Source organism: Triticum dicoccoides, chromosome 1B, assembly GCF_002162155.2.
Source record: "Triticum dicoccoides isolate Atlit2015 ecotype Zavitan chromosome 1B, WEW_v2.0, whole genome shotgun sequence".
NCBI classification, from domain to species: Eukaryota; Viridiplantae; Streptophyta; class Magnoliopsida; order Poales; family Poaceae; genus Triticum; species Triticum dicoccoides.
In genome coordinates, this window is record NC_041381.1 from 103,044,409 (window position 1) to 103,068,498 (window position 24,090).

Below are 24,090 nucleotides of genomic sequence, written 5' to 3' on the forward strand. Positions count from 1 at the left end.
GCGGAGGTGGGGAGCGGAGACGGCGCCGAGGTAGATGCAGCACACGCGTACTCATCCGACGGGTAGCGCGTGCTAGGACAAAGTGTCCCAGTCCGAGCCCGAGTGACCACACCAGTGAGGGGTGCGGCCGCGACGACGGGGGCCGCGGCAGGGGCCGCCGGCGCGGGGAGCGCGGGCAGGGCTGAGTCCCGTGCACGGCTGGGCGGTCCACCAGAGGTGGAGGCAGGGGAGAACCGCGTCGCGGGAGGCGCCGAAGGTGACGTACCTGCTGAAACGGGAACACCAACTCATCAAAGTACACATGCCGTGAAGTGAAAACGCGGTGGGACACTGGTAACCTTTGGTGTTGGGAGGATAACCAAGAAAAATGCAAGGAAGCGACCGGGGAGCGAGTTTGTGAGGAGCAGTGGACGCGGTGCTAGGATAACAGAGGCACCCGAAGATGCGAAGACCATCATAAGATGGAACCACACCGAAGAGGAGCTGGTGAGGAGTGTAGTTCAAGCGGAAACGACAGGGGCGAATGTTAATAAGGAGGCTGACAGTCGCGAGCGCGTACGGCCAGAACCGAGGAGGCACTGAAGGAAATATGCCCTAGAGGCAATAATAAAGTTATTATTTATTTCCTTATTTCATGATAAATGTTTATTATTCATGCTAGAATTGTATTAACCGGAAACATAATACATGTGTGAATACATAGACAAACAAAGTGTCACTAGTATGCCTCTACTTGACTAGCTCGTTAATCAAAGATGGTTATGTTTCCTAACCATGAACAATGAGTTGTTATTTGATTAACGAGGTCACATCATTAGTTGAATGATCTGATTGACATGACCCATTCCATTAGCTTAGCACACGATCGTTTAGTATGTTGCTATTGCTTTCTTCATGACTTATACATGTTCCTATGACTATGAGATTATGCAACTCCCGTTTGCCGGAGGAACACTTTGGGTACTACCAAACGTCACAACGTAACTGGGTGATTATAAAGGAGTACTACAGGTGTCTCCAATGGTCGATGTTGAGTTGGCGTATTTCGAGATTAGGATTTGTCACTCCGATTGTCGGGGAGGTATCTCTGGGCCCTCTCGGTAATACACATCACATAAGCCTTGCAAGCATTACAACTAATATGTTAGTTGTGAGATGATGTATTACGGAACGAGTAAAGAGACTTGCTGGTAACGAGATTGAACTAGGTATTGGATACCGACGATCGAATCTCGGGCAAGTAACATATCAATGACAAAGGGAACAACGTATGTTGTTATGCGGTCTGACCGATAAAGATCTTCGTAGAATATGTAGGAGCCAATATGGGCATCCAGGTCCCGCTATTGGTTATTGACCGGAGACGTGTCTCGGTCATGTCTACATTGTTCTCGAACCCGTAGGGTCCGCACGCTTAAGGTTACGATGACAGTTATATTATGAGTTTATGCATTTTGATGTACCGAAGGTTGTTCGGAGTCCCGGATGTGATCACGGACATGACGAGGAGTCTCGAAATGGTCGAGACATAAAGATTGATATATTGGAAGCCTATGTTTGGACATCGGAAGTGTTCCGGGTGAAATCGGGATTTTACCGGGTTACCGGGAGGTTACCGGAACCCCCCGGGAGCCATATGGGCCTTCATGGGCCTTAGTGGAAAGGATAAAGGGGCAGCCCAAGGGGGCTGCGCGCCTCCCCCCTTCTCCTAGTCCTATTAGGACTAGGAGAGGTGGCCGGCCACCCCTCTCCCTCTTTCTCCCTTGGGAATCCTAGTTGGAATAGGATTGGGGAGGACTCCCGGTAGGAGTAGGACTCCTCCTGCGCCTCTCTCTCTTGGCCGGCGCCCCCTCCCCCCTTGGCTCCTTTATATACTAAGGTAGAGGCACCCCAAAGACACACAAGTTGACACAAGTTGATCCACGTGATCTATTCCTTAGCCGTGTGCGGTGCCCCCTGCCACCATATTCCTCGATAATACTGTAGCGGAGTTTAGGCGAAGCCCTGCTGCTGTAGTTCATCAAGATCGTCACCACGCCGTCGTGCTGACGAACTCTTCCCCGACACTTTGCTGGATCGGAGTCCAGGGATCGTCATCGAGCTGAACGTGTGCTCGAACTCGGAGGTGCCGTAGCTTCGGTGCTTGATCGGTTGGATCGAGAAGACGTACGACTACTTCCTCTACGTCGTGTCATCGCTTCCGCAGTCGGTCTGCGTTGGGTACGTAGACAATACTCTCCCCTCGTTGCTATGCATCACATGATCTTGCGTGTGCGTAGGAATATTTTTGAAATTACTACGAAACCCAACAGTGGCATCCGAGCCTAGGTTATTGATGTTGATGTTATATGCATGAGTAGAACACAAGTGAGTTGTGGATGATACAAGTCATACTGCCTACCAGCATGTCATACTTTGGTTCGGCGGTATTGTTGGACGAGACGACCCAGACCAACCTTACGCGTACGCTTACGCGAGACCGGTTCCCTCGACGTGCTTTGCACAGAGATGGCTTGCGGGCGACTGTCTCTCCAACTTTATTTGAACCAAGTATGGCTACGCCCGGTCCTTGCGAAGGTTAAAACGGAGTCTATTTGACAAACTATCGTTGTGGTTTTGATGCGTAGGTGAGATTGGTTCTTACTTAAGCCTGTAGCAGCCACGTAAAACATGCAACAACAAAGTAGAGGACGTCTAACTTGTTTTTGCAGGGCATGTTGTGATGTGATATGGTCAAGGCATGATGCTGAATTTTATTGTATGAGATGATCATGTTTTGTAACCAAGTTATCGGCAACTGGCAGGAGCCATATGGTTGTCGCTTTATTGTATGCAATGCAATCGCGATGTAATGCTTTACTTTATTACTAAACGGTAGTGATAGTCGTGAAAGCATAAGATTGGCAAGACAACAACGATGCTACGATGGAGATCAAGGTGTCGCGCCGGTGACGATGGTGATCATGACGGTGCTTCGGAGATGGAGATCACAAGCACAAGATGATGATGGCCATATCATATCACTTATATTGATTGCATGTGATGTTTATCTTTTTATGCATCTTATCTTGCTTTGATTGACGGTAGCATTATAAGATGATCTCTCACTAAATTATCAAGAAGTGTTCTCCCTGAGTATGCACCGTTGCCAAAGTTCGTCGTGCCCAGACACCACGTGATGATCGGGTGTGATAAGCTCTACGTCCATCTACAACGGGTGCAAGCCAGTTTTTGCACACGCAGAATACTCAGGTTAAATTGACGAGCCTAGCATATGCAGATATGGCCTCGGAACACGGAGACCGAAAGGTCGAGCGTGAATCATATAGTAGATATGATCAACATAAACGATGTTCACCATTGAAAACTACTCCATCTCACGTGATGATCGGTCATGGTTTAGTTGATTTGGATCACGTAATCACTTAGAAGATTAGAGGGATGTCTATCTAAGTGGGAGTTCTTTAAGTAATATGATTAATTGAACTTTAATTTATCATGAACTTAGTCCTGATAGTATTTTGCAAATTATGTTGTAGATCAATAGCTCGCGTTGTTGCTTCCCTGTGTTTATTTTGATATGTTCCTAGAGAAAAATTGTGTTGAAAAATGTTAGTAGCAATGATGCGGATTGGATCCGTGATCTGAGGTTTATCCTCATTGCTGCACAGAAGAATTATGTCCTTAATGCACCGCTAGGTGACAGACCTATTGCAGGAGCAGATGCAGACGTTATGAACGTTTGGCTGGCTCAATATGATGACTACTTGATAGTTTAGTGCACCATGCTTAAACGGCTTAGAATCGGGACTTCAAAGACGTTTTGAACGTCATGGACCATATGAGATGTTCCTGGAGTTGAAGTTAATATTTCAAGCAAATACCCGAGTTGAGAGATATGAAGTCTCCAACAAGTTCTATAGCTAAAAGATGGAGGAGAATCGCTCAACTAGTGAGCATGTACTTAGATTGTCTGGGTACTTCAATCGCTTGAATCAAATGGGAGATAATCTTCCAGATAAGATAGTGATTGACAGAATTCTCTAGTCACCACCACCAAGTTAGTAGAACTTCGTGATGAACTATAATGCAAGGGATGACGTAAACAATTCCCGAGCTCTTCGTGATGCTAAAATCGACGAAGGTAGAAATCAAGAAAAACATCAAGTGTTGATGGTAGACAAAGACCACTAGTTTCAAGAAAAGGGCAAAGGGAAGAAGGGGAACTTCAAGAAGAACGGCAAGCGAGTTGCTGCTCAAGTGAAGAAGCCCAAGTCTGGTCCTAAGCCTGAGACTAAGTGCTTCTACTACAAAGGGATTGGTCACTGGAAGCGGAACTACCCCAAGTGATTGGCGGATAAGAAGGATGGCAAAGTGAACATAAGTATATTTGATATACATGTTATTGATGTGTACTTTACTAGTGTTTATAGCAAACCCCTTAGTATTAGGTACTAGTTCAGTTGCTAAGATTAGTAACTCGAAACGAGAGTTGCAGAATAAACAAAGATTAGTTGAAGGGGAAGTGACGATGAGTGTTGGAAGTAGTTCCAAGATTAATATGATCATCATCGCACACTCCCTATACTTTCGGGATTAGTGTTGAAACTAAATAAGTGTTATTTGGTGTTGGCATTGAGCATGAATATGATTTGATCATGTTTATTGCAATACGGTTATTCATTCAAGTAAAAGAATAAACTGTTGTTCTGTTTACATGAATAAAACCTTATATGGTTACACACCCAATGAAAAATGGTTCATTGGATCTCGATCGTAGTGATACACATATTCATAATATTGAAACCAAAAGATGCAAAGTTAATAATGATAGTGCAACTTATTTGTGGCACTGCCGTTTGGGTCATATCAGTGTAAAGCGCATGAAGATACTCCATAAAGATGGATTTTCGGAATCACTTGGTTATGAATCATTTGATGCTTGCGAACCGTGCCTTTTGGGCAAGATGACTAAAACTCCGTTCTCCAGAACAATGGAACGTGCTACTGACTTATTGGAAATAATACATACCGATGTATGCAATCCAATGAGTGTTGATGCTCGTGGCAAGTATCATTATTTTCTGATCTTCACAGATGATTTGAGCAGATATGAGTATATCTACTTAATGAAACACAAGTCTGAAACATTTGAAAAGTTCAAAGAATTTCAGAGTGAAGTGAAAAATCATCGTAACAAGAAAATAAAGTTTCTACGATCTGATCGTAGAGAAGAGTATTTGAGTTACGAGTTTGGCCTTCAGTTAAAAAACAATGTGAAATAGTTTCACTACTCATGCCACCTGGAACACCACAATGGTGTGTCCGAACGTCATAATTGTACTTTATTGGATATGGTGCAACCTATGATGTTTCTTACCAATTTACCACTATTGTTTTGGGGTTATGCATTAAAGACAGCTGCATTCACGTTAAATAGGGCACCATCAAAATCCGTTGAGACGACGCCTTATGAACTGTGGTTTGGCAAGAAACCAAAGTTGTCGTTTCTTAAAGTTTGGGGCTGCGATGCTTATGTGAAAAAGCTTCAACCTGATAAGCTCGAACCCAAATCGGAGAAATATGACTTCATATGATACCCAAAGGAAACTGTTGGGTACACCTTCTATCACAGATCCGAAGGCAAGACATTCGTTGCTAAGAATGGATCATTTCTAGAGAAGGAGTTTCTCTCGAAAGAAGTGAGTGGGAGGAAAGTAGAACTTGACGAGGTAACTGTACCTGCTCCCTTACTAGAAAGTAGTTCATCACAGAAAACTGTTTCTGTGACACCTACACCAGTTAGTGAGGAAGCCAATGATGATGATCATGAAACTTCAGAACAAGATACTACTGAACCTCGTAGATCAACCAGAGTAAGATCCGCGCCAGAGTGGTACGATAATCCTTTTCTGGAAGTCATGCTACTAGATCATGATGAACCTACGAACTATGAAGAAGCGATGGTGAGCCCAGATTCCGCAAAGTGGCTTGAAGCCATGAAATCTGAGATGGGATCCATGTATGAGAACAAAGTATGGACTTTGGTTGACTTGCCCGATGATCGGCTAGCAATTGAGAATAAATGGATCTTTAAGAAGAAGACTGACGCTGATGGTAATGTTACTGTCTACAAAGCTCGACTTGTCGCAAAAAGGTTTTCGGCAAGTTCAAGGTGTTGACTACGATGAGAGTTTCTCACTCGTATCTATGCTTAAGTCTGTCGGAATCATGTTAGCAATTGCCGCATTTTATGAAATCCGGAAAATGGATAAACAAAACTACATTCCTTAATGGATTTATTAAAGAAGAGTTGTATATGATACAACCAGAAGGTTTTGTCAATCCTAAAGGTGCTAACAAAATATGCAAGCTCCAGCGATCCATCTGTGGACTGATGCAAGCATCTCGGAGTTGGAATATACGCTTTGATGAGTTGATCAAAGCATATGGTTTTATACAGACTTGCGGTGAAGCCTGTATTTACAAGAAAGTGAGTGGGAGCACTACAACATTTCTGATAAGTATATGTGAATGACATATTGTTGATCGGAAATAATGTAGAATTATTCTGCAAAGCATAAAGGAGTGTTTGAAAGGAGTTTTTCAAAGAAAGACCTCGGTGAAGCTGCTTACATATTAAGTATCAAGATCTATAGAGATAGATCAAGACACTTGATAAGTTTTCAATGAGTACATACCTTGACAAGATTTTGAAGTAGTTCAAAATGGAACAGTCAAAGAAAAAGGTTTCTTGCCTGTGTTACAAGGTGTGAAGTTGAGTAAAACTCAAAGCCTGACCACGACAGAAGATAGAAAGAGAATGAAAGTCATTCCCTATGCCTCAGTCTTAGGTTCTATAAAATATACCATGCTGTATACCAGATCTATTGTATGCCCTACCACTGAGTTTGGCAAGGAAGTACAATAGTGATCTAGGAGTAGATCACTGGACAGCGGTCAAAATTATCCTTAGTGGAATAAGGATATGTTTCTCGATTATGGACGTGACAAAAAGGTTCGTCGTAAAGGGTTACGTCGATACAAGTTTTTTGACACTGATCCAGATGATTCTAAGTCTCAATCTGGATACATATTGAAAGTGGGAGCAATTAGCTAGAATAGCTCCGTGCAGAGCATTGTTGACATAGAAATTCGCAAAATACTTACAGATCTGTATGTGACAGACCCGTTGACTAAAATTATCTCACAAGCAAAACATGATCACACCTTAGTACTCTTTGGGTGTTAATCACATAGCGATATGAACTAGATTACTGACTCTAGTAAACCCTTTGGGTGTTGATCACATATCGATGTGAACTATGGGTGTTAATCACATGGTGATGTGAACTATTGCTATTAAATCACATGGCGATGTGAACTAGATTATTGACTCTAGTGCAAGTGGGAGACTGAAGGAAATATGCCCTAGAGGCAATAATAAAGTTATTATTTATTTCCTTATTTCATGATAAATGTTTATTATTCATGCTAGAATTGTATTAACCAGAAACATAATACATGTGTGAATACATAGACAAACAAAGTGTCACTAGTATGCCTCTACTTGACTAGCTCGTTAATCAAAGATGATTATGTTTCCTAACCATGAACAATGAGTTGTTATTTGATTAACGAGGTCACATCATTAGTTGAATGATCTGATTGACATGACCCATTCCATTAGCTTAGCACACGATCGTTTAGTATGTTGCTATTGCTTTCTTCATGACTTATACATGTTCCTATGACTATGAGATTATGCAACTCCCGTTTGCCGGAGGAACACTTTGGGTACTACCAAACGTCACAACGTAACTGGGTGATTATAAAGGAGTACTACAGGTGTCTCCAATGGTCGATGTTGAGTTGGCGTATTTCGAGATTAGGATTTGTCACTCCGATTGTCGGAGAGGTATCTCTGGGCCCTCTCGGTAATACACATCACATAAGCCTTGCAAGCATTACAACTAATATGTTAGTTGTGAGATGATGTATTACGGAACGAGTAAAGAGACTTGCCGGTAACGAGATTAAACTAGGTATTGGATACCGACGATCGAATCTCGGGCAAGTAACATACCGATGACAAAGGGAACAACGTATGTTGTTATGCGGTCTGACCGATAAAGATCTTCGTAGAATATGTAGGAGCCAATATGGGCATCCAGGTCCCGCTATTGGTTATTGACCGGAGACGTGTCTCGGTCATGTCTACATTGTTCTCGAACCCGTAGGGTCCGCACGCTTAAGGTTACGATGACAGTTATATTATGAGTTTATGCATTTTGATGTACCGAAGGTTTTTCGGAGTCCCGGATGTGATCACGGACATGACGAGGAGTCTCGAAAAGGTCGAGACATAAAAATTGATATATTGGAAGCCTATGTTTGGACATCGGAAGTGTTCCGGGTGAAATCGGGATTTTACCGGGTTACCGGGAGGTTACCGGAACCCCCCGGGAGCCATATGGGCCTTCATGGGCCTTAGTGGAAAGGAGAAAGGGGCAGCCCAAGGGGGCTGCGCGCCTCCCCCCTTCCCCTAGTCCTATTAGGACTAGGAGAGGTGGCCGGCCACCCCTCTCCCTCTTTCCCCCTTGGGAATCCTAGTTGGAATAGGATTGGGGAGGGAGTCCTACTCCCGGTAGGAGTAGGACTCCTCCTGCGCCTCTCTCTCTTGGCCGGCGCCCCCTCCCCCCTTGGCTCCTTTATATACTGAGGTAGAGGCACCCCAAAGACACACAAGTTGACACAAGTTGATCCACGTGATCTATTCCTTAGCCGTGTGCGGTGCCCCCTGCCACCATATTCCTCGATAATACTGTAGCGGAGTTTAGGCGAAGCCCTGCTGCTGTAGTTCATCAAGATCGTCACCACGCCGTCGTGCTGACGAAACTCTTCCCCGACACTTTGCTGGATCGGAGTCCGGGGATCGTCATCGAGCTGAACGTGTGCTCGAACTCGGAGGTGCCGTAGCTTCGGTGCTTGATCGGTTGGATCGAGAAGACGTACGACTACTTCCTCTACGTCGTGTCATCGCTTCCGCAGTCGGTCTGCGTTGGGTACGTAGACAATACTCTCCCCTCGTTGCTATGCATCACATGATCTTGCGTGTGCGTAGGAATTTTTTTGAAATTACTACGAAACCCAACAGGCACGTAGGAGTAGAAGAGCAACGTGCAGACACAGTCATTAAAAGTGTGAATGACGCGCTCGGCGCGACCATTCTGCTGGGACGTGTAGCGGCAGGTGAGACGAAAGATGGTGCCGTGGGATGCAAGTAAATTGCGGACGGCGACATTGTCAAGCTCCTTGCCGTTGTCAGTTTGCAAGGTGAGAATAGGACGACCGAACTGTGTGGTGACATATGAATAAAAGGTTGTGAGTGTGGTAAGAGCGTCGGACTTGCGACGGAGAGGGAATGTCCACACATAATGAGAAAAATCATCCAATATCACCAAATAGTATAAATAACCCGTGTTGCTAGCAACCGAGGACGTCCAAACATCGTTATGCAATAACTGAAACGGAAAGGTGGAAATATTTATAGACTCGCTAAAGGAAAGACGAACGTGCTTGCCAAAACGGCAAGCCTCACAAGTGTGATCGTTGACCTTACTACATGAGAAATAAAAACTCTAAAGAATCTGACGCATAACGGTGGAATTGGGATGACCAAGACGGGCATGCCAAAGATCGACACTGGCGGCAAAGGCGACGGGACGACGGGTGCTGGTGGCGCCAAAGGGATGCACTGGGTAAAGCTCGTCCGGGCTATCACATCGGTGGAGTACCATCTGTGTACGGGCGTCCTTCACAGAAAAACTGATACCGTCAAATTCAACAGTGATAGGATTCTCACGAGCAAGGCGACGAACAGAAACGAGATTAGTGACTAAGTCAGGAGACACAAGAACATTAGACATATTGACAGGAGTAGAAGTAGAGGGAAAAGACATATGACCGACATGTGTAATGGGTAGGGAAGAACCGTTACCAACGGTGATACGGGTGGGAGTATGAACAGGAGTGGCAGACGTGGGGTTACCGGGATGAGCAGTCATGTGAGCGGTGGCGCCCGAGTCCATGTACCAGTCACCGCCACCACCATAGGAGCTCGGCAACGGGGCGGAGTGCAGAGCAGCGAGCAGGGCCGGGTCCCACGGTGGCGGCACCTAAGGAGGGTAAAACCCTCCATAGGCCAGCGCGGGGGCTGCACCGAAGGCCGACGCGGCGGCGGCGTGATAACCCACAAGTATAGGGGATCGCAACAGTTTTCGAGGGTAGAGTATTCAACCCAAATTTATTGATTCGACACAAGGGGAGCCAAAGAATATTCTCAAGTATTAGCAGCTGAGTTGTCAATTCAACCACACCTGGAAACTTAGTATCTGCAGCAAAGTGTTTAGTAGCAAAGTAATATGATAGTGGTGGTAACGGCAACAAAAGTAAAGACAGCAAAAGTAATGTTTGGTATTTTATAGTGATTGTAACAGTAGCAACGGAAAAGTAAATAAGCGAGAACCAGTATATGGAAAACTCGTAGGCACTGGATTAGCGATGGATAATTATGCCGGATGTGGTTCATCATGTAGCAGTCATAACATAGGGTGACACAGAACTAGCTCCAGTTCATTAATGTAATGTAGGCATGTATTCCGTATATAGTCATACGTGCTTATGGAAAAGAACTTGCATGACATCTTTTGTCCGGGTCCTATTGGAAACTAAGGGATATTAAGGCCTCCTTTTAATAGAGAACCGGAACAAAACATTAGCACAAAGTGAATACATGAACTCCTCAAACTATGGTCATCACCGAGAGTGGTCCCGATTATTGTCACTTCGGGGCTGTCAGATCATAACACATAGTAGGTGACTATAGACTTGCAAGATAGGATCAAGAAAACACATATATTCATGAAAACATAATAGGTTCAGATCTGAAATTATGGCACTCGGACCCTAGTGACAAGCATTAAGCATAGCAAAGTGATAGCAACATCAATCTCAGAACATAATGGATACTAGGGATCAAACCCTAACAAAACTAACTCGATTACATGATAAATCTCATCCAACCCATCACCGTCCAGCAAGCCTATGATGCAATTACTCACGCACGACGGTGAGCATCATGAAATTGGTGATGGAGGATGGTTGATGATGATGACGGTGACGAATCCCCCTCTTTGGAGCCCCGAACGGACTCTAGATCAGCCCTCCCGAGAGAGATTAGGGCTTGGTGGCGGTTCCGTATCGTAAAACGCGATGATTTCTTCTCTCTGATTTTTTTCTCTCCGAAAGCCAATATATGGAGTTGGAGTTGGCGTCGGAGGGCCACCAGGGGGCCCATGAGGTAGGGGGCGCGCCCAGGGGGGGGGCGCCCCCCACCCTCGTGAGCAGGGCGTGGGCCCCCTGGTCTTCATCTTTTGCGAGGATTTTTCTTTATTTTTTCTAAGGTGTTCCGTGGAGTTTCAGGACATTCCGAGAACTTTTATTTTCTGCACAAAAAACAACACCATGGCAGTTCTGCTGAAAACAACGTCAATCCGGGTTAGTTCCATTCAAATCATACAAATTAGAGTCCAAAACAAGGGCAAAAGTGTTTGGAAAAGTAGATACGACGGAGACGTATCAACTCCCCCAAGCTTAAACCCTTGCTTGTCCTCAAGCAATTCAGTTGACAAACTGAAAGAGAAAAAGAAAAACTTTTACAAACTCTGTTTGCTCTTGTTGTTGTAAACATAAAAAGCCAGCATTCAAGTTTCAGCAGTTATTATGAACTAACCATACTCACAATGACATGTAGGTCTCATAATTACTCATATCAATAGCATAATCAGCTAGCGAGCTATAATAATAAAACTTGGATGACAACACTTTCTCAAAATAATCATAACATGATATAACAAAATGGTATCTCGCTAGCCCTTTCTGAGACCGGCAAACATAAATGCAGAGCACCCTTAAAGATCAAGGACCGACTAAACATTGTAATTCATGGTAAAAGAGATCCAGTCAAGTCATACCCAATATAAACCAATAATAATGAATGCAAATGACAGTGTGCTCTCCAGCGGGTGCTTTTTAATAAGAAGGGTGATGACTCAACATAAAAGTAAATGGATAGGCCCTTCGCAGAGGGAAGCAGGGATCTGTAGAGGTGCCAGAGCTCGGTTTTGAAATAGAGATAAATTATATTTTGAGCGGCATACTTTCATTGTCAACATAACAACTAAAAGACGACGATATCTTCCATGCTAAACAGATTATAGGCGGTTCCCAAAAAGAATGGTAAAGTTTATACTCCCCTTCTTCCACAAGCATCAATCCATGGCTTGCTCGAAACAACGAGTGCCTCCAACATTCAACGGGTCCCAAGGGGAGTTTTGTTTGCAGTTATTTTGATTTAGTTTGCATAAAGCATGGGACTGGGCATCCCGGATACCAGCCATTTTCTCGTGAATGAGGAGCGGAGTCCACTCCTCTTGAGAATAATCCGCCTAACACATAAGATGAGGGCAACTCTAGTTGACATATGAGCTATTCGAGTATGCAAAACAGAATATTTATTTGAAGGTTTAGAGTTTGGCACATAAAAATTTACTTGGAACGGCAGGTAGATACCGCATATAGGTAGGTATAGTGGACTCATATGGAATAACTTTGGGGTTTAAGGAGTTTGGATGCACAAGCAGTATTCCCGCTTAGTACAGATGAAGGCTAGCAAAAGACTGGGAAGCGACCAACTGAGAGAGCGACAACAGTCGTAAACATGCATTAAAGTTAATTCACACCGAGTACAAGCATGAGTAGGATATAATCCACCATGAACATAAATATCGTGAAGGCTATGTTGATTTGATTCAACTATATGCGTAAACATGTGCCAAGTCGAGTCACTCAATACATTTAAAGGAGGATACCACCCCATCATACCACATCATAATCATTCTAATAACATGTTGGCACGCAAGGTAAACCATTATAACTCATAGCTAATCAAGAATGGCACAAGCAACTATAATCTCTAAATGTCATTGCAAATATGTTTACTTCATAATAGCTGAATCAAGAACGATGAATCATCATATTTACAAAAACAAGAGAGGTCGAGTTCATACCAGCTTTTCTCTTCCCAATAAGTCCATCATATATCATCATTATTGCCTTTTACTTGCACGACCGAATGGTGTGTATAATAATAAGAGTGCACGTGCATTGGACTAAGCTGGAATCTGCAAGCATTCAACTCAAGAGAGAAGACAAGTAATATGGGCTCTAAGTTAAATAAACAATCATGCATATAAGAGCCACTAAGCATTTTCAATATGGTCTTCTCGACCCCCAAAGAAAGGAAAAGAAATAAAAACTATTTACACGGGAAAGCTCCCAACAAGTAAAAGAAGAACGGGAAATATTTTTGGGTTTTCTTTTTAATTCTACTACAAGCATGAAAAGTGAACTCACTAATTTTTTTTTGGTTTTTTCTTAAGGTTTAACAAAGACACAAGAAGAAAGCAGGAAAAAGAAATTTAAACTAGCATGGATATTATAGTGAAAAAGTATGAGCACCGACATCTAGCAATGAGTGTGTGTGTAAACATGAATGTAATGTCGGTGGGAAATACGTACTCCCCCAAGCTTAGGCTTTTGGCCTAAGTTGGTCTATTGCCAGGGATGGCCTGGCGGATATCCGTAGGTGAAGCTGGGGTCGTAGTGTGACGAAGAAGACTCTGACTGCCACTGGCTGGCAGCCTCCTCTGGAACCCAAGAATAAACATATAGTCGTGGAGGCTCATCTTTTGGCACCGGCTCCGGGGCTGGTGCAGGGTTTCGATAGGCTTGAACAGCCGACCACGGAACGATGTGAGGTTCTGCAGACAAGTTAAACAAAGAAGGAGCAGGCAAAGTAATAGTCTCAGGGTGATATTTATCAAAGTATAATTTATATTTGAGCTCCCCATCACGACTCTTAACAAGAAAATCATGCGCTATCATACACTTGTAATCTAAATAAGCACGGGGCAACGCTGTTTCTTCTTCCTCCTCATGCCTAATAGGTATTTCAAAATGTTCAGCTAGGCGTGAAGCATAAATGCCTCCAAAGATGGGGCCCTTAGTGCGGTTCAAACTTAACCGTCTAGCAACAATTCCACCCATACTAACAGAGTTATTGCGGTATAAACCATGGAGCAAAATAATAATATCAGGAATACTAAGGTTCCCACAGTTCCCGCGTCCAATCAAGCAACGACTAGCAAATAAGGCAAAGTAGCGTAAAACAGGATAATGTATGCTAGTGATCCTCGCGTCAGAAACCTTCCTGGTTTCTCCCACCGTGATAGTGTTAATAAAAGATTCTACTTCCTTATGGTGGGGTTCATCTAAGGTGCCCTCAAAGGGTATTCTGCAAACCTCACAGAATTCAGCTAATGTCATCTTTTTAACAACGTCATATAAATGAAACTCTACTATTGGAGGTGATTTCTTAGGGAAAAAGTAGAAGTTTTGCACAAAAGTATTTGTGAGTAAGAGATACTGATGACGTTGGTCATGGAGGAAGTTGGTGAGGCCGGCGTTCTCAATCAATAAATAGAAATCCTCATAAATCCCGGCTCTCCTCAAGAAGTCATCGGAGGGCCATTCACACGGCCGGACCTCCGCGGTGCGGGGCAAATTGAATTTGGGCTTCTCCTCTTCTTCCTTTCATTTTTCCTTAGAGGTTCGGCTCGACGAGCCCCTCAAAAATTTCTTCATTATTTCTGAAACAATCTGAAATTTTTAGTAACTTCAAATAAAAGTGAACCAACTTCAGTAAAATTGGTAGTAACAACTCCCACAAGTGCCTAGAGCCTATATAAAGCATTAGAACTACTTGGAACCATATAAATTTGACATGCAAGCTCAAGAACATGGTCAGCTATGTAGCACAAATTTGCAATGAATAAAGCACTAGAACAAAAACTAATTGGACCAATGGAGGAGTCACATACCAAGGAACAATCTCCCCAAGCAGTTTTGCGAGAGGTGCTTTGAGCAAGGAGATCGAAAATCACAACAACGGGGGCTGGAACTCGTGCTTGAGTTGGTTTTTCGTGTTTGTGTGAGACAGAGGAAGAAGATGGGTGCAGGAATAAGTGGAGGAGGGCCACCGTGGGCCCACGAGGCAGGGGGCGCGCCCAGGGGGGTAGGGCGTGCCCTCCACCCTCGTGGCCAGGTGGAAACTCCCCCCGTGGTGATTTTTGCATAGTAAATTCTCAAATATTCCCGAAAAAATCATATTAAATTGGCATGGCATTCTGAGGACTTTTATTTTCGGGATATTTTTATATTGCACGGATAAGTCAGGAGACAGACAGAAAAATACTATTTTACTTTATTTCTACTAAATAACAGAAAATATAAAGAGGGTACAGAAGGTTGTGCTTCTAGTTTCATTCATCTCGCGATCATCAAAATGAACCCACTAACAAGGTTGATCAAGTTTTGTTAACAAACTCATTCCGAAAAATCACGGAATCGGAGAAATTTCGAATAACACTAAGTTACCTCAACGGGGATATGAAAATCCCCAACAATAAGAATATCATACTTTTTCTTGACAGTAGGGAGAGGAAATTTAAAACCTCCAAATATAATCGATGGAATTTTTCCAATAGAGTTGATACTATAAACTTGAGGTTGTTTCCTCGAAAAGTGTACCGTATGCTCATTGCCATTAACATGAAAAGTGACATTGCCTTTGTTGCAATCAATAACAGCCCCTGCAGTGTTAAGGAAAGGTCTTCCAAGAATAATAGACATGCTATCATCCTCGGGAATATCAAGAATAACAAAGTCCGTTAAAATAGTAACGTTTGCAACCACAATAGGCACATCCTCACAAATACCGACAGGTATAGCAGTTGATTTATCAGCCATTTGCAAAGATATTTTAGTAGGTGTCAACTTATTCAAGTCAAGTCTACGATATAAAGAGAGAGGCATAACACTAACACCGGCTCCAAGATCACATAAAGCAGTTTTAACATAATTTCTTTTAATGGAGCATGGTATAGTAGGTACTCCTGGATCTCCAAGTTTCTTTGGTATTCCACCCTTAAAAGTATAATTAGCAAGCATGGTGGAAATTTCAGCTTCAGGTATCTTTCTTTTATTAGTAATAATATCTTTCATATAATTAGCATAAGGATTTGTTTTGAGCACATCAGTTAATCGCATACGCAAAAAGATGGGTCTAATCATTTCAGCAAAGCGCTCAAAATCCTCATCATCCTTTTTCTTGGATGGTTTCTGAGGAAAAGGCATGGGTTTCTGGACCCATGGTTCCCTTTCTTTACCATGTTTCCTAGCAACGAAGTCTCTTTTATCATAACGTTGATTCTTTGATTGTGGGTTATCAAGATCAACAACAGGTTCAACTTCTACATCATTATCATTACTAGGTTGAGCATTAACATGAACATTATCATTTGTATTATCACTAGGTTATTGTTCATCACCTGATTGTGTTTTAGCATCAGAAACAGAGATGTCATTTGGATTATCAGGTGGTTCAGCAATAGGTTCACTAGAAGTTTGCAAAGTCCTATCATTTTTCTTTTTCTTCCTCTTAGAAGAACTAGGTACATCAATATTGTTTCTCTGAGAATCTTGCTTGATTCTCTTAGGGTGGCCTTCAGGATACAAAGGTTGAGTCATTCTACCAGTTCTAGTAGCCACTCTAATAGCATAATCATTTTTCTTACTATTCATTTCATCAAGCACTTCTTTCTGAGCTTTAAGTACTTGTTCTACTTGAGTGGTAACCATAGAAGCATGTTTGCTAACAAGTTTAAGTTCACCTCTAATATCAGCCATATAATCACCCAAGCATTTAATCATAAAGGTATTCTGTTTTAATTGTCTACCAAAATAAGCATTAAAGTCATCTTGCTTAAACATAAAGTCATCAAACTCATCCAAGCACTGACTAGCAATTTTAGTAGGAGGGACTTCAGCTTTATCATATCTATAGAGAGAATTTACCTTTACTACCTGTGTCGGGATATCGGGAGGTTCTTCAGTAAATAAGTAATTGAGATCATATACTTCTTCAGCAGGCGGTAAATTAAGACCATGTATTTCTTCAATAGGAGGTAAATTCTTAACATCTTCAGCTTTAATACCTTTTTCTTTCATAGATTTCTTTGCTTCTTGCATATCTCCGGGACTGAGAAATAGAACACCTCTCTTCTTCAGAGTTGGTTTAGGAATAGGCTCAGTAATTGGATCTAGAGCTGGCTCAGGAATAGGCTCAGTAATTGGCTCAGGAACTGGCTCAGGAGGTAGCTCGGGAGGTGCCCAATTATTTTCATTTGCCAACATATTATTCAATAGAATTTCAGCGTTATCCGGTGTTCTTTCCCTAAAAAGAGAACCAGCATAACTATCCAGGTAATCTCTGGAAGCATCAGTTAGTCCATTATAAAAGATATCAAATATTTCAGGTTTCTTAAGAGGATGACCAGGCAAAGCATTAAGTAATTTGAGAAGCCTCCCCCAAGCTTGTGGGAGACTCTCTTCTTCAATTTGCACAAAATTGTATATTTCCCTCAAAGCAGCTTGTTTCTTATGAGCGGGGAAATATTTAGCAGAGATGTAATAAATCATATCATGGGGACTTTGCACACAACCAGGATCAAGAGAATTATACCATATCTTAGCATCACCCTTTAATGAGAACGGAAATATCTTGAGTAAATAAAGGTAGCGCGATCTCTCATTATTAGTAAACAGGGCAGCTATATCATTTAACTTAGTAAGATGTGCCACAACAGTTTCAGATTCATAGCCATAAAAAGGATCAGATTCAACCAAAGTAATTATATCTGGATCAACAGAAAAATCATAATAGTCCTGATCAGGAACACAGATAGGTGAAGTAGCAAAAGCAGGGTCGGGTCTCATTCTACCTCTAAAAGATTCTTTACTCCATTTAACTAGCAACCTCTTAAGTTCCTGTCTATCCTGGCAAGCAAGAATAGCTGCAAAAGCTTCAGCATAAAAAAGATAACCCTCAGGAATAGCAGGCATAGGTTCATCATCACTAACATCATCGTCTTTAGGTTCAATAATTTCTCTTTCTCTAGACCTAGCAATTTGCTCATCAAGAAATTCACCAAGTGGCACAATAGTATCAAGCATAGAAGTAGTTTCATCATAAGTATCGTGCATAGCAGAAGTGGCGTCATCAATAACATGCGACATATTAGAATCAATAACAGTAATAGGTTTAGGTGTCGCGAACTTACTCATAACAGAAGGAGAATCTAGTGCAAGGCTAGATGGCAGTCCCTTACCTCCCCTCGTGGTTGAGGGCAAAATAGTAGTTCGATCATCTTTCAAGTTCTTCATAGTGTCCAGCAGATATAAATCCCAAGTGACTCAAAGAATAGAGCTATGCTCCCCGGCAACGGCGCCAGAAAAAGGTCTTGATAACACACAAGTATAGGGGATCGCAACAGTTTTCGAGGGTAGAGTATTCAATCCAAATTTATTGATTCGACACAAGGGGAGCCAAAGAATATTCTCAAGTATTAGCAGCTGAGTTGTCAATTCAACCACACCTGGAAACTTAGTATCTGCAGCAAAGTGTTTAGTAGCAAAGTAATATGATAGTGGTGGTAACGGTAACAAAAGTAAAGACAGCAAAAGTAATGTTTTGGTATTTTGTAGTGATTGTAAAAGTAGCAACGGAAAAGTAAATAAGCGAGAACCAGTATACGGAAAACTCGTAGGCACCGGATTAGCGATGGATAATTATGCCGGATGTGGTTCATCATGTAGCAGTCATAACATAGGGTGACACAGAACTAGCGCCAGTTCATCAATGTAATGTAGGCACGTATTCCGTATATAGTCATACATGCTTATGGAAAAGAACTTGCATGACATCTTTTGTCCTACCCTCCCGTGGCAGCGGGGTCCTATTGGAAACTAAGGGATATTAAGGCCTCCTTTTAATAGAGAACCGGAACAAAGCATTAGCACAAATTGAATACATGAACTCCTCAAACTATCGTCATCACCGGGAGTGGTCCCGATTATTGTCACTTCGGGGTTGCCGGATCATAACACATAGTAGGTGACTATAGACTTGCAAGATAGGATCAAGAACACACATATATTCATGAAAACATAATAGGTTCAGATCTGAAATCATGGCACTCGGGCCCTAGTGACAAGCATTAAGCATAGCAAAGTCATAGCAACAACAATCTCAGAACATAATGGATACTAGGGATCAAACCCTAACAAAACTAACTCGATTACATGATAAATCTCGTCCAACCCATCACTGTCCAGCAAGCCTACGATGCAATTACTCACGCACGGCGGTGAGGATCATGAAATTGATTATGGAGGATGGTTGATGATGACGACGACGACGAATCCCCCGAACGGACTCCAGATCAGCCCTCCCAAGAGAGATTAGGGCTTGGCGGCAGCTCCGTATCGTAAAATGCGATGATTTCTTCTCTCTGATTTTTTTCTCCCCGAAAGCCAATATATGGAGTTGGAGTTGGCGTCGGGGGGCCACCAGGGGGCCCACGAGGTAGGGGGCGCGCCCAGGGGGGAGCCCTCCACCCTCGTGAGCAGGGTGTGGGCCCCCTGGTCTTCATCTTTTGCGAGGATTTTTCTTTATTTTTTCTAAGGTGTTCCGTGGAGTTTCAGGACATTCCGAGAACTTTTATTTTCTGCACAAAAAACAACACCATGTCAGTTCTGCTGAAAACAGCGTCAGTCCGGGTTAGTTCCATTCAAATCATACAAGTTAGAGTCCAAAACAAGGGCAAAAGTGTTTGGAAAAGTAGATACGATGGAGACGTATCACGGCGCCGTAGGCAGGCACAGGCGGGGGGCACCCCTAGCCGCTGTAGGGAGCGGCGTTCTGCGCGGTGAAGAGAGCCTAGTGGTCCGTCGGGCGAGGCCCAAGGATGCCTGGAGCGGGAGCTCGAGGGACCGGCATCGAGTACGCGTGGACGACGCCGGTCCATGGGTTGGTGCCGTACGTCCATGTAGGAGTCGCCTGCTGCTGCTGCTGACGAGGGGGCCCCCGGCGCCTGTTGCTCCTTGCGGCCGCCCCCGTGATGGTTGCCACGGCATCCGCCACCCGGCTGCTGGGGGCAGCGGGAGGGGCGGGAGGCGCGGGCGGGAGGGAAAAGTACCCCGGAGGCGCGGGGGGCGGGGGCTGCTAGCGCGACGCGAGTGGGGCGGCCGATGGAGGGGCGCCACGTGAGGTGCCGGCGGCGAGGGCGTGATGCTGCACACACTTCTTGACCCCCTTCATTCGACGCTCCTCCAACCGCAAGTACACCACAACTTGGGGAAGGAGGGCTCCGGCATCAAGGTGAGGTTGGAGGCGGCATTGCTGAAGTCCTCGTTGAGACCAGCGGTGAGCGTGCTGAGGAGGAGGTCGTCATCAACCTTGGCTCCAATGTCGCGGAGCTCATCCGCCAATGTCTTCAGGCGGCGGCAGTAGTCATCAATGGACTGTTCATCCTGGTGACAGTCAAAAAATTCCTGCTGCAAAAAAACGCGGCACTGAAGCTTGTTGTCGGTGAAGAGGCCGTTCAGCTTGACCCACATGGCGCGGGCGTCGTCGCCGGCGCTCACGACCGTGTGGAACAAGTCCTTGGAGATGGTGGTGAAGAACCACCGGATGATCGTGGCGACGATCGCGGTCCACTCGGCATCATCTACCTTGGCAAGGGAGTCAACGGTGGCATCCACATGATCCACGAGGTTGTTCTCGCGGAAGAGCAGCGAGAAGTACGTCTTCCACACAAAGTACGTGGAGTTGGAGGCGTCGACGACCACGGGGACGCTGTAGGACCTTGAAGTATGTCTAGAGGGGGGGTGATTAGTCTACTTGACCAATTAAAAACTTAGCCTTTTCCCAATTTTAGACTTTGGCAGATTTTAGCTATCTTAGGACAAGTCAAGCAATCATCACACAATTCAAGCAAGCATGCAAAGAGTATATAGGCAGCAGAAATTAAAGCATGCAACTTGCAAGAAAGTAAAGGGAAGGGTTTGGAGGATTCAAACGCAATTGGAGACATGGATGTTTTTGGCGTGGTTCCGATAGGTGGTGCTATCGTACATCCACGTTGACGGAGACTTCAACCCACGAAGGGTAATGGTTGCGCGAGTCCACGGAGGGCTCCACCCACGAAGGGTCCACAAAGAAGAAACCTTGTCTATCCCACCATGGCCGTCGCCCACGAAGGACTTGCCTCACTAGCGGTAGATCTTCACGAAGTAGGCGATCTCCTTGCCCTTACAAACTCCTTGGTTCAACTCCACAATCTTGTTGGAGGCTCCCAAGTGACACCTAGCCAATCTAGGAGACACCACTCTCCAAGAAGTAACAAATGGTGCGTTGGTGATGAACTCCTTGCTCTTGTGCTTCAAATGATAGTCTCCCCAACACTCAACTCTCTCTCATAGGTTTTGGATCTGGTGGAAAGAAGATTTGAGTGGAAAGCAACTTGGGGAAGGCTAGAGATCAAGATTCATATGGTAGGAATGGGATATCTTGGCCTCAACACATGAGTAGGTGGTTCTCTCTCAGAAATGGTAAGTTGGAAGTGAAGGTTTGTTCTGATGTCTCTCTCCATGAATGAAGAGGAGGTGGAGGGGTATATATAGCCTCCACACAAAATCTAACCGTTACACACAATTTACCAAACTCGGTGGGACCGAATCATCAAACTCGGTCGGACCGATTTAGTAAACCTAGTGACCGTTAGGATTTTCGGTGGGACCGAAATGCAACTCGGTAAGACCGATATGGTTAGGGTTAGGGCATAACGTAATCTCGGTAAGACCGATTACACAAACTCGGTAAGACCGATTTTGGTAATAAGCTTTCCAGAGAGTTGGTCAGGTAAACTCGATGGGACCGATTTGCTCTTTTCGGTGAGACAGAAATGTTACAAAAGGGAAACAGAGAGTTTACATTGCAATCTCAGTGGGACCGATCGCTCACTTCGGTTACAGCGAAACATTACGAAGGGAAACAGAGAGATTACAATCCCATCTTGGTGAGACCGAGATCCCTATCGGTAGGACCGATTTGCCTAGGGTTTGTGGCAGCGGCTATGACATTAGAACTCGATGGCGCCGGATAGGAAGAATTAGTGTGACCGATTTTGGCTTTAGGTTTAGGTAATTTGTGGATGTGAGAAAGTAGTAGAGGGTTTTTGGAGCATATCACCAAGCACATGAAGCAAGAGGCTCATTAAGCAACACCTCATCCCTCCTTGATAGTACTGGCTTTTCCTATAGACTCAATGTGATCTTGGATCACTAAAATGTAAAATGAAGAGTCTTGAGCTTTTGAGCTTGAGCCAATCCTTTGTCATTAGTATTTTGAGGGATCCACTTTCATCATCCATGCCATGCCATTCATTAAGCTTTCCTGAAATAATAGTCTTGGAATAGCATTAGCTCAATGAGCTATATGTTGTTATGAATTACCAAAACCACCTAGGGATAGTTGCACTTTCAATCTCCCCCTTTTTGGTAATTTATGACAACATATAGATCAAAGCTTCAACAAATGATAATAAGATTGAAAAACATCGTCGCTTTGAGAAGTATGTGATAAGCAAGAGCTCCCCCTAAATTCTTGCATAGTTTAAGATTTGCTTTGGACTGCAAATGCACAAGGAATTAGGCTCATGGGTTACTCTTCCATGTCACATACATCTTGGTGGAGCGCTCAAAATGATAAAGATCGAATACATGCACTCATCACCAAGCAAAGTGAATGATCACATATGGATAGATAAGATAATATCATCAAACATGCATAAGTGTAGCTTATGATCAAACACATGATCATCAATGTCTCACAAAAACAGCATAGTATCTCAAGCAATCAAAAGCAAACAAAGTTTAACCACCAAAGCAAGAGAGAACAAAAGCAACACTCTCTCTCTCGAAGCCTATGATCTATACATTTTTCTCCCCCTTTGGCAACAAGTTGCCAAAAAGTTCATAAAAAATGCATCGTGCTAGATCGACTCTCAGGCTTGATCTTCAGGTGGTGGTGTCCGGAGAACTCCAAGAATGAAGGCTTGAGTTGAAGTAGAGGGAGCTGGAGGAGTTGGTGCTGGAGCTGGTTGCACTGGAGCTGTAGGAGCTGTAGCTGGTGCAGATGATGTGGCTCTGGTGTCTGGCATAGGCACTGCAGCTGACCTCTGAGCTCTAGGCACTCTGGCAAATACATTAGTGGTAGTCTTGCCCTTCCTCTCCTGCATGTCATCCTGTAGCTGCTCCACAACTGACTGAATCTCAGTTACTTTGACATCTAGATCATAGAATTTTTGTTCCATGATTCTTTCCAAGCTCTGCTGATTTTGAGTGAGGGTGGCCAATCCCTTCTCAATCCTCAGTGCTGATGCTATCAAGTAACCAAGCTGCTCCTGTTTGTTCTTCAGAAAGTACTCAGATGCCTCCTCTTGAGTTGGCATCTTGGCAGCCTTCTCTTTCCTTACCTTCTCCTTCTTCTCTTGAGCTTGTACTGATGATGGTTCATTCTCATTCATGACAACCTAATTGTCCTCAAAGTCTGGATAAAGAGGAAAATGTTCCTTATCCAATAGATATTTTCTTGTGCCCATCTTTGAGTTAATCAACTCCTGAATCTGAGGGGCATATCCACAGCTTCTCTTTTGATCTGCTGCTGTCCTCTTAATGGTCTCAACCATAAGGCTCATGACCTTGAATTTCTGTGGCACATCAAACAAATGCAACATGTTGATTGCATGCCCTCTAATCATGTTGTGGTCACCAGACTTAGGCAACAGAGTGTGCCTTAGGATGCAGTTGATTGTTGGCAGCCCTGACAGAAGAAAGTGGACTGACCCAAACTTATGTGTCTCAATGGCTTTGTCTGGGATCTCCTTGTACATATGTGCCATGGAATTGTGGTCCATCTTCTTCTTGGCATAGACATCCAAGTCATCTTCACTCTCCTTTGGGGCATTGATCAGTTTTGCCCACTCCTCAACGGTTGACGGGTATCTT